The sequence below is a fragment of the Nycticebus coucang genome, chromosome 12 (assembly GCF_027406575.1).
Source record: "Nycticebus coucang isolate mNycCou1 chromosome 12, mNycCou1.pri, whole genome shotgun sequence".
NCBI lineage: Eukaryota > Metazoa > Chordata > Mammalia > Primates > Lorisidae > Nycticebus > Nycticebus coucang.
Window position 1 is genome coordinate 26001710 of NC_069791.1, and position 12572 is coordinate 26014281.

A 12572-nucleotide genomic window follows, 5' to 3' on the forward strand; every position below is an offset into this window, starting at 1 on the left:
TTTTTTTTTTCAAACTACAAGACTCATAAAATGCAGCACGAATTCAATGAGGCTTCCCACTAAAATATTTTTATTTGGTGAATGCCAAAACTCAAGCACCAAGAAGAGGTGCTTCCTTAAGGTACAAAAAATCAGTAAAATGAGAAGAATATATTAAAGCCTTTTCATTTGGTAAAAGGTTTTTAATTGTCTCTTTTAATTCTCACAACACAACTATATAGAAAGCATTTTAGAACATTTTAGAACCATCTTAGAAAAGAAAACTCTGGAACTCAGAGCAGTGAAGTGGCTTGTTTGCACTCAATAGTAATTAGTGGGGTTCAGACCTCAACCTAAGGCCTCTAATTCCAGACTTTGTGTCTCTGTGTGGATGCTCATTTAAACATTTCATTACAGCCAAATGCCATACAGGGAGGTTGCTACCAATTTACAGGCAATGTAATGTAAGGGTTAAAAGTACTGACTCTGGAGTCGTTGAAACATGTCCCTCAGTTCAACTGTAAAATGTAGATGGCCATCTAGCCCCTACCCATGGGGTGATTGTGAGAATTAAGTGAGTTAGTATATGTAAAATTCTGAGAGGCATGCTTGGCACATTATAAGAAGCATGCAAGCGCACCCAACCCTTGTCAACACTTGTGATTCTCTGAGACTGTCTTTATTATTAACAATCTGATGGGTAAAAAATGCTATTGACTTATTACTTGATTTTGCATCTTCCTACTCACGAGTAGGGTTGATCTGTTGTTGATTACCTCTTCTGTGAATGGTCAGTCCATCTCCTTTGCTCATTTTGTGAACTTCTTTTTTGTCTTTTCATTTTGATTTGCAGGAGATTTATGTTTTCTGGCTATCAATCCTTTGTAATACATTTATAGAAATCTTTTTCATTTGTTGTTACTTATCTTTTAACTTTGTTTAAAGTCACTTATTTTGCAGTTTAAAATTTTTGTACCCTCGAATTTGTCAAGCTTTTCCTGCATAGCTTTTGATTTGTGTCGTATATCTTCTATTAACTTCTAATATTTATCATATATACCTTTGGTGTTTTATATGCAGGTATTTAATATTCTAGGAATTTATTTTTGTGTATGGACTGAGAGAGAGAAATCTCATGCCTCTGCCCCTCAAATGGGCAGGCATCATAACATGAATAATTTGGAACTGGTCATCTGTCTAGGCTTGAGGACTTGCATTCCTCACCTTTGAATCTGTTTTTCTTGTCTCCATTCTAATCTCTTTTAAAAACTAGAAATAGATAATCTGATCAACTCTTTTTTGGCCTTAGTCTCCCGCATGGATACTGCCCAAGGAGAGGGACATGGGTGATGAGCTAAGTATGAGTGAAATTCAGTCGGAGATGGGATTGTGGCAATTTGTCTGGAAAACACATCCTGAAAATCATTGTCTTAGCCTGCTTGGGTGCCATAACAAAAACCATAGACTGAGTAGCTTAAACAACAGAACTTTATTTCTTTTTGAAGGAAAGTCTCAGATGAAGGTGCCAGCCTCTTTGGTTCCTGATGAGGGCTCTTTCATTGGCTTGTGGATGGCCACCTTCTCCTTGTGTTCTTACATGAGGGATGGGGTACTGGGGTAAAGAGAAAAAGAGACAGAAAGAGAGAGAGAATGAATGAATCTCCTTTCCTTTTCTAATAAGGGCACTAATGCCATCATGAGGGCCATACCCTCATGACTTCATCTAACACTAATTACCTCCCAAAGGCTTCATCTTCAAATACAATCACTTTGTGGGTTAGGGCATCAACGTAAGAATTATGGGAAAGACACATTCAGTTGACAACATTCCACCTTTGGTCTCCCAAAATCCATGTCTTTCTCCCATGAAAAATACATTCATTCCATCTTCACAGCTCCTAATTTTTTTTGGCTCATTTTATCATCAACTCTGAAGTTTCAAGTCCAAAGTCTCATCTGAATATAATTGAAAACATATATGGGTGAGATTCAAGGTATGATTCATAGTGAGGCAACATTCATACCCACCTGTGGAACTGTACAACTGAAAAAGTTATGTGCTTCCAAAATACCATGGTGAAACAAGCATAAAACAGACATTTCCATTCCAATAAGGAGAAATAAGAAAAAACAAAGGGGTGACTGGTCTCAAGCAAATCCAAGACCTCATATGGCAAATTCCATTTGGAGGCCTGAGAATAATTCTTTTTTTCTTAGCACTGTGCTCTCTAGACCTACTGGGATGACACCACCACCCTGTGGCTCTAGATAGGGGTGCCACACCTCTATCAGGCATAGGTCTTTTGTCCTGTTGAAACCAAGGCAGTGGCCCTGATGAGCTCTGAATCACCTTCAGGGTCATTTTCTCTCTTCTAGTTTTTTTTTTTTTTAATTTCAGGTCAATGTGAGAGTACAAACAACCATGTCACAATATTTGAATTTGTTAGGTAGAGTCCCTCTTGTAGTTGTGTCTTACACCCAAAAGGTGTGCCATGTACCCCTACATTGTGCCCATTTAGTGAGAGCAACCCCAAACCTCACCTCTCCCTCATTCCTCCTTCCTCCAACTTGAATTAAAATCAGATTTTCTCCCATGTGAGCATGAATTAGATCATCTACAGGCTTCATATTAGTATTGAGTGCATTGGACGTTTGCTTTTCAATTTTTTTTTTTTTGAGACAGAGTATCACTGTGTCACCCTCTGTAGAGTGCAGTAGCATCATAGCTCACAGCAACCTCAAACTCTTGGGCTTAAGTGATTCTCTTGCCTCAGCCTCCCAAGTAGCTGGGACTACAGGTGCTCTCCACAGTGCCCGGCTATTTTTTTGTTGCAGTTGTCATTGTTGTTTAGCTGGCCAGGCTCATTGTATGTGGCTGGTACCCACTGAGCTATGAGCACTGCCCTGCTTTTCCTTTCTTGTGATACTTTACTAAGAAGATTGTGTTTCAATTCCACCCCATCTAGGTTAATACAAAAGATGTGAAGTCTCCATCTTTTTTAATGGCTGAATAGTATTCTGTAGTATACATATACCACAGTTTGTTAATCCATTCCTATGTTGATGGGCATTTAGGTTGTTTCCACATCTTGGCAATTGAGCTGCGATAAACAATCTAGTGCATATGTTCTTATGATAAAATCATGTTTTTTCTTCTGGGTAGATGCCTAGTAGTGGGATTTCAGGATCAAATGGGAGATCCAATTTGAGTTCTCTGAGGATTCTTCATACTTCTTTCCAAAGACGTTGTATTAGTTTGCAGTCCTGCCAGCAGTGTAAAAGTGTTCCCCTCTCTTCATATCTACACCAGCATCTGTAATTTTGGGATTTTGTGATGTGTGCTAATCTTAGTGGGGTTAGGTGATATCTCAGGGTGGTTTTGATTTGCATTTCTCTGATGATGAGGGATGATGAGCATTTTTTTCATGTGTTTGTTAGCCATTCATCTGTATTTTTCTGTGAAGGTTCTGTTCATGTCTCTTGCCAACAATGAAAACAAATAGACAACCTTCAAAATGGGAAAAGATAATTACATATTATGAATCTGACAAAATCTTGATAACTAGGATCAATAGAGAACTCAAATTAATCAACAAAAAAAGAGCTAACAATCTCATCTATCATTTCCCTCTTCTTGATGAAGCCCTACATCATTTCATCCTATTTCTATCCCCTTCAGTTCAAACTTGCAATGTTTCTTAGAAAATCCTGTAAACTCTTTATTGATTGATAAGAATACCAGCCACACCCCTGGTATTCTTTTCAAAATAAATTCTAACTTTTTACAATATGGGTCAGCTGAGAATTTTCTAAATCTTGAAGTTCTGGTTCCCTTTTGATTAACAATTAATTCTTCCATTCATCTCTCTCCTTTTGCATTTTACTATAAGGAGTCAGGAAGAACCAAGCCATTCCTTTAACACTTTATTTATAAATCTCCGCAGCTACATATACAGTTTCATTGCTAGCAAATTCTACCTTCCACAAAACACTATAACACGGTTCAGTCAAGTACTTTGCTACTTTCTAATAAGGATTGGCTTTCCTTCAGTTCCAAAAGCATGTTACTCAATTCCATCTAAGACCTCATTGGAATTACCTTTAAGGTTCATATTTCTATCATGTATCTCAAAACTCTTCCAGCCTCTACCTGTTATTCAGCTCCCAAACCACCTCCACCGGCTTATATGTTTGTTTACAGCAGCTTCCCACTTTTTGGTACCAGAATTGGTCTTAGTTTGCTGAGCCTTCCATAACAAATATCTTGGGCTGAGTGGCTTAAACAACAGAAATTTATTTCTTATAGTTCTGCAGGCTGGAAAGTCCAAAGTGAAAGTGCTGGCCTATTCAGTTACCAGTGAGGGCTCTGCTCCTGGCTGGTAGATGATCACCTAGCTGTGTCCTCACATTATCTCTTCTTTCTGCATGTGTAAGAGGACAGAGACAGAGAGAGAGAAAGGGAGAGAGAGAGAGCAAGCTCTGTGTGTCTCTTTCACAAACACACAATGCTTTATGAGGAACCCACTGTCACAACCTCATCGTAACCTAATTACCTCTCAAAGGCCCCTTCTCTGAATACCATCACATTTGGTTTCAACATACGAATTTGCAGAGGAGGGTGCACAACTATTCATAGCAATAACTATTAGAAGGTTCAGGTCATGTTGCTTATGCTGTTTTATCCCAGACAACCTCAACACTAAGCTGAATTTCCAAGGAGGGAACAAAGGTCCTCTTGACCCATCAAAGCAACCTTGTGCAGACTGGAGAAGTTGTCATCATCTGCCATCTTGAATTTAAGCCCATGAGAAAGCAAAAGCTGAGCCACTACAGTGTGCCCCCAGTAGGTGACCTGGTGTAGTTGGTAGCATTCTGTGGATTTGGGAATACCATTTGGCTCTATTTTCCAGCAAGAATGCAGCATAGTTGTGTGCTGGGATAGTAAGCTGCTATAGCTACCACTATGCAAGGTTACCAAGTGAATCCCTGTCTCCAAGTCCAACTCCTCCAGGACCTGCTTCACCCTGGGTACCACACTCTGGAGATGGCACCCAGGGAGCTCATACCCAAGGCCTGGCCACTGCCATCCTGACCTTGACCTTTACCTCAGGCTCAGAGTCCCAAGTGGGAGGTGGGAGGCCTCAGCCTCTCAAGACATGACATTTAAAAATCACTCCACCTATCCATTAGTAAAAATAAAACAACATAATTTTGTGTGTATAATAATTAGAAATTATTGATGTGTGATGCTGCCAAATAAAACATTAAATGTGCATAATGAGGAGTAAAAGGAGCTGGGAGAAGCAATAAAAAATAATAATGCATCATGGTTCACATGTTAGCATGGTTTTCTCTATACATTCACAGAATTTTATTTATATCTAAATGTAGAATTTTAATGTGTACTCTTAATTGTTTATGTCGACTTGTTCTTAGTCTAAAGTCTCAGTCTGGAAGATGATAGACATGATATATGGTGAAACTTTCCATCCAATTTTTATATGTTCTCCTGAACTGTTTCACAAATTGAAAACAAGCAAGATCAAAATAAAACTCTGGGGCACGTGTACTTATTCAGCATGTGCACTGTAAAATGTATTGCTACTTAATTGTCAGAGGTGTGTTCCATGAAAAGTAGCTAGTGTTTCCTTAACTAAGGTTCAGGTTAGTTAATGTTTTGGCTTGAAGAAGGTGACATTCATCCTCCTTTTGTTCATTAAGCGTCTTTTTGAGCCATTGCACTGGACAAAAATGTAGGGAACAGTTTACTGTCCAGTGAGTGGAGTTTATTGCCAAGCAGGATACGTTGAGAAGACATGGATTTGATAAAGAATAAAAATAGAATTATGAAAGTGATCTAGGTGGGAGTAAGTATGAACAGGAGGCTTAAACTGTGACAAGAATAAGGAAATTCTGAAAAGAACATGGAAATTTCAGGTATGGAGATGGCAAACAGGACATCTTAGAAACGCAAGTATCAAACCGTCCTTTCATTTTAACTTCAAAGCTACGTGATACTGTGGAACCCTTCTCAGGTTAACAGGAGTAGAAAAAAAAACCTGATTTGGGGGAAAAATCCTATTAGAAAAATATACGTGTATATAGCCCATGACACTATTAGTATTTTGATTTTAGAGTCACTAAATTTCTTTTTTTTTTCACCAAATGTTTCCAAAATCATAATGATATAAAAAAGATTCACAGACAACTTGGTAGTTGTTCCGGTATTCACATCTGGTATTCAGTGTGGGTTCAGCCGAAGAGAGGATAGGCTGGAGCCAGGCACCACCAGGGAAAATAGTGATTCGTTTTGACAATTGCTTGAAGTGTACGTTAATAGTTCTCTTTTTTGTTTTACTAAAATGGAATTTTTTTACCTTTATATTTAAATAATTAAAATATGGTTCCTGTTCACTGTGGGCCCGGTGGCAGGAGCTGTGAGGGAGTTGTGTCCGTGCTGAGCTCCTCAGAACCATGACGTCCCTCTCCCTTGCACCTGTAAACATCTTCAAGGCTGGAGCTGATGAAGAGAGAGCAGAGACAGCTCATCTGTCATCTTTTATCGGTGCCATTACCATTGGAGACTTGGTAAAGAGCATGTTGGGATCCAGGGCATGGACAAAATTCTCTTAAGGAGTGGACGAGATGTTTCTCTTATGGTAACCAACGATGGTGCCACCATTCTCAAAAACATTGGTGTTGACAGTCCAGCAGCTAAAGTTTTAATTGATACGTCAAGAGTTCAAGATGATGAGGCTGGTGATGGCACTACCTCAGTTCCTGTTTTAGCAGCAGAATTACTAAGGGAAGCAGAATCTTTAATTGCAAAAAGGATTCATCCAGAGACCATCATTGCAGGTTGGAGAGACACTACAAAGGCTGCAAGAGAGGCTCTGTTGCATTCCACAGTTGATCATGGTTCTGATGAAGTTAAATTCCATCAAGACCTAATGAATATTGCAGGAACAACATTATCCTCAAAACTTCTAACTCATATCAAAGACCACTTTACTAAGTTAGCTGTGGAAACTGTTCTCAGACTAAAAGGCTCTGGTAATCTAGAGGCAATTCATGTCATCAAGAAGCTAGGAGTAAGTCTGGCAGATTCCTATTTAGATGAAGGCTTTCTATTGGAAAAGTTGGAGTAAATCAACCAAAACAAATTGAAAATGCTAAAATTCTTATTGCAACTACTGAAATGAATACAGACAAAATAAAGATATTTGGTTCCTGGGTAAGAGTTGATTCTACAGCAAAGGTTGTAGAAATAGAACATGCAGAGAAGGAAAAAAATGAAGGAGAAAGTGGAGCATATTCTTTAGCATGGAATAAATTGCTTTATTAACAGGCAGTTAATTTATAATTATCCTGAACAGCTCTTTGGTGTTGCTATTGAGCATGAAGATTTTGTAGCCGTGGAATGCCTTGCTCTAGTTACAGGTGGTGAAATTGCCTCTACCTTTGATCACCCAGAACTGGTGAAGCTTGGAAGTTGCAAACTTACTGAGGAAGTCATGATTGGAGAAGACAAACTCATTCACTTTTCTGGGGTTGCCCTTGGTGAGGCTTGCACCATTGTTCTGCGTGGTGCCACTCAACAGATTTTAGATGAAGCAGAAAGATCTTTGCATGATATGCTGTGTGTTCTTGCCCAAACTGTGAAGGATTCTAGAACAGTTTACGAAGGAGGCTGTTCTGAGATGTTGATGGCTCATGCCGCGATGCTTGCCAATAGAATGCCAGGCAAAGAAGCTGTTGCAATGGAGTCTTTTGCTAAATCACTAAGAATGTTGCCAATCATCATAGCTGACAATGCAGGCTATGACAGTACAATCTGGTGGCCCAGCTCTGGGCTGCTCACAGTGAAGGCAATGTAATTGCTGGGCTGGATATGAGAGAAGGTACCATTGGAGATATGTCTGTACCTAGTGTAACAGAAAGTTTTCAAGTGAAGCAACAAGTTCTTTTGAGTGCAGCTGGAGCAGCAGAGTTGATTCTCCGAGTGGACAATATCATCAAAGCAGCACCAAGGAAATATGTCCCTGATCACCACCCCTGTTGAGCCTTCCTATATAGTGTTGATCTTTGGACCAGTTCATAGCAATATTGTATTTGAAAGACTTCAGCCTTAAAGACAACTGTGGAATCTGTGTTTATCTATATGCCCATTATATCCTCAAGTTTTGACATTTAGCTGATCTTCTCTTTAAACATGGGTCTAATTTATTTGCTGTGTCACTTTCCATATGATTCAGCTGATTACAAAGTTAATTTCTCTTTAATGCCATGCATTAGAATAAAAATTTGAATAATTAAAAAATAATAATTAAAATATGTAGGCACTGTAAAAAATTTGCTATAGTTTGTGTTCTTTCTAAAATTCTAAGTTTTTTCCAATGGAATACTTCTCATACATAATTTTCTATGTTTACATTATTAGCAACAGTATCCTACAAGTCTTATCAATAATATTCCAGGGAAAGATCAGCATTGTCCTTCTTTCCTTCCCCTTTCTATCTTTCTTTGTTTTTCTTTTTCTTTTTTTTTATTGTTGGGGATTCATTGAGGGTACAATAAACCAGGTTACACTGATTGCATTTGTTAGGCAAAGTCCCTCTTGCAATCTTGTCTTGCCCCCAAAGGGTGTGGCACACACCAAGGCCCCACACCCTTCCCTCCTTATTTTTCTTTTCTAATGGCCTACAACCAATAGAAGAAAATAAATATTCATGATTCCATACTGATATAAATAATGGAAGAAATAAAAAATTGGGACAAAAGGTAGCTATTGGTTTGAATAGTAGTATTCCCCTTAATAAATATAGAAAGAATACACACCCAAAGCCCTAACTTAGGCATTATAAAAGATACCCTTGTAACAAAGCACTTGTACCCCTCTTAATTAATATTTTAAAAGAAAAAAAGAAAAAGAAAAAATAAATGTAGAAAGAATGATGGAAATAGAAAACCGCTATTGGATGAACATCCCAGTAATAATTGTTATAGGCAAGAAATAATTGACAGATGTTAAAATTAGTGGATGAAAATATATAAGAAAAAAGATCTTCATACCCTCAACATATCTTCCTATAAGGAATATGTCAATAGCAAGAAAAAAATAATAATTTTCTAGTGAGCAAACCTGGTAGATACCATCTCAATCATCTGATCAAAATTAACACCACTGTAAGACGTATATATATATGGATATAATGTACCTCCTGATATGATGTACTTTGAAGGGTACAATATCACTTCTCTGGTATACTTGACAAAAAAGCATAACTTCAATCAGAAAAGTCAGAAAATGTCAGAAAAACCCAAAGTGACAAAAAAAAAGTCAGTATCTCTTCAAGTTATCAAGGTCTTAAAAGACAGCCAGAGGGGGTGGCACCTATGGCTCAAGGAGTAGGGCGCCGGTCCCATATGCCGGAGGTGGCAGGTTCAAACCCAGCCCTGGCCAAAAAAAAAAAAAAAAAGACAGCCAGAGGACAAGACAGTTGAATGCAGAGGTCCCCAGTTGGGTCCTTAGGACAGAACAAGATATTTTTTAAAGTAAGTCAAATATTCTGGTTAGATAATAATAGTATATTTGTATAAATTGTTATATTAAGGAAGCTGTGAGCTCCTTGTATTATTCTGTTACTTTTTGTAAATCCAATTTTTTTTAAAGGTAAAAACAAATGTCCACACACACATTACATGAGTGTGTGTGTGTATACACACACTCATGTGTCACTTACAGAAGGGGATACATTCAGAGAAAAGCATCATTAGTTGATTTTGTCATTTTGCAAACATCATAGAGAATCTTATAAAACCTAGATGGTATATCCTGCTATGCTCCTAGGCTATGTTGTATGCCCATTGTTCCTAGGCTATTTAATACAAACCTGTATAGGATGTTATTATACTGAAATACTATATGTTCAGACTGTAAGCAATTAAAACACATGTATCTAAACATAGAAAAGGTACAATAAAAGTATGTTATAAGAGATAAAAAGTGGTACACATGTATAGGGCACTTACCATGAATAGTACTTGCAGGACTGGAAGTTGCTCTGAGCAAGTCAGTGAGTGAGTGGTGAGTGAATGTAAAGGCCCAGAACCTTACTGTACGCTACCGTCAACTTTATAAACACTGTGTACACTTAGGCTACACTAAATTCATAAAAACTTTGCCTTGTATGCCTGTTTGTGTGTACATGCTTATTCTTTTACTTGTAATGTTTTTTATTAAGAACTAAGACACAAACACAAACATAGCCTAGCCTACCCAGGGTCAAGATCAGCAATGTCATTGTCTTCCACCTCCACATCTTGGCAGACTGGAAGGTCTTCAGGGGGCAGTAAACACACATGGAGCTGTCATCTCCTATGATAATGATGCCTTCTTCTGGAATACCTCCCGAAGGACCTGCCTGAGGCTGCTTTACAGTCAGGGAGGAGTGCACTCTAAAATAATGATAAAAAGTATACTATAATAAATACATAAACCAGTAACAAAGACATTTATTATCACTATCAATTATTACGTATTGAGCATAATTGTGTATGTTCTACTTTTACGCAACTGTCAGCACAGAAGGTTTGTTTACACCGACATCACAAACACATGAGTCACTGAAAAAAATTAAAGTTAAAAGCTGCAAGAGATGAAGAGACGGGACACACAGAATAGAATTTTCAGAGATGGGAACACAGAACCACTGCTGGCTTGTGGGGTTCCAGTGAGTGGCCCTGCGTATTTGTTCCACTTAACTTTTATTGAAGGCTATTTTCTCATTCAGCTGAGAGGTTAAGCTGAGGAAGGGAACAAAAACATCAGCAGTTTCTCTGAGTAAGCATATTAGTTCTTATTCTATATAGAATCATTAACTTTAAGGGTCTGAGCAGCCTTAAGAAATCCAAAACATGAGCCTTGTGTGGGAGCAGCCTCCTGTCTGTGGTCACACACACAGATTCCTTAAGGGACGTTAATTCCCTTTAGTTCTCTGTGGAGCAGATGTGATGGTGTCAGGCTCCTTTGAAGAATCGGTGGAAGACAAGGATTTTCCTCTGATCTCCACACAAAGGCATTTACCTCCATGATAAGGGTACAAACCCTCCTGCCCGTATCTCAGGGCTCAGGCTGTTCCCTTGATCTCTGCCCTGGCCATAATACAAATCCCCACAATGGGTATTTGCTTTGGCTGTTGACTGGGCAGGGGAGGGCCTGGTTAGTGTTCCTACCCAGGCCTTACAGGTAGCTTTGTCTATGGCCATAATTCTTCAGAGTGTTTACAGACCCAGCAGGGGTTTTTGCAAGCTCTATCCCTTATAGGCCAGGCTTCTATAAAGGCAGGAACTGCCCAGACAAGTAATTTAACTGCTAGTTTAAAAGTAAGTTAGCTAAACTGTTTTTATTCCACCTTGCTCAACTTATTTCTCTGTTCTTCCTTTTTCTGGGGGTGTTTTCCCTTGCCCAGAATGGGATCTTTGGTCCCCATTCTCCCTGAAATTATGGGTATATAATAGTTGTATGACTTTATAGGGTACATATGATGTTTTGATACAGGCATACAATGTGAATTCATCCAGTCAGTGTAATTAGAGTATCCATCACCTCAGGAACTTATCATTTATGTTAGGAGCATTCTAATTCCACTGTTTTATTTTATATTCTAACTTATTGATGACTATAGTCACTTTGTTGTGCTAACAAATACTGTTCATTCTAACTATCTAACTCTATTTTTGTACCCATTAGCCATCCTAACTTATGTCCCTTTCCCCACTACCCTTGCCAGTCTCTGGTAACCATTCTACTCTCTGTCTCTATAAGATCAATTATTTTTATTTATTTATTTTTTTATTATCATTATTATTTTGAGACACAGTCTTAGATGTTGCCCTTAGTAGAGTGTCATGGCGTCACAGCTCACAGCAACCTCAAATTCTTGGGCTTAAGCGATTCTCTTGCCTCAGCCTCCTGAGTAGCTGGGACTACCAGTGTCCACCACAATGCCCAGCTATTTTTTGATTGCAGTCGTCATTGTTGTTTAGCAGGCCCAGGCCCGACTCGAACCCACCAGCTTCAGTGTATGTGGCTAGCGCCTCACTGAGCTACAGGTGCCGAGGCAGATCAATTATTTTTAATATTTAAACTCCCACATATCAGTGAGAATGTGCCAACATTTGTCTTTATGTTCTTGACTTATTTTGCCTAACATAACTTTCTCCTGGTCCATCCATGCTGTTCAAATGGCAGGATTTCATTCATTTTGTGGCTATATAATATTCCACTGTGCCTATGTACCACAAGTTCTTTATCCATTAATCCATTAATGAACATTTAGGTTGATTCCATATCTTAGTGATTGTGAATAGTGCTGTAATAAACATGGGAGTGCAGGTATCTTTTTTTTGAAACAGAGTCTTACTTTGGCACCCTCAGTAGAGTGCGGTGGCATCAGAGCTCACAGCAACCTTAAACTCTTGGGCTCAAGCAATTCTCTCTCAGCTTCCCAAGTAGCTGGGATTACAGGTGATCGCCTTTATATTCAGATCCTTTGCCCGTATTTTAATGAAGATTATTTTATTTTTTCCTA

The 12572-nt window shown here is 38.6% G+C and overlaps 1 pseudogene across 1 annotated transcript; it reads left to right on the forward strand.

The window, feature by feature from the left end:
* The first annotated feature begins 6423 nt into the window (after nt 1-6423).
* LOC128561729 (T-complex protein 1 subunit beta-like) lies at nt 6424-8185 on the forward strand (annotated as a pseudogene). The gene has a single exon (XR_008373323.1). The product of XR_008373323.1 is annotated as a T-complex protein 1 subunit beta-like (transcript).
* Nucleotides 8186-12572: the final 4387 nt, after the last annotated feature.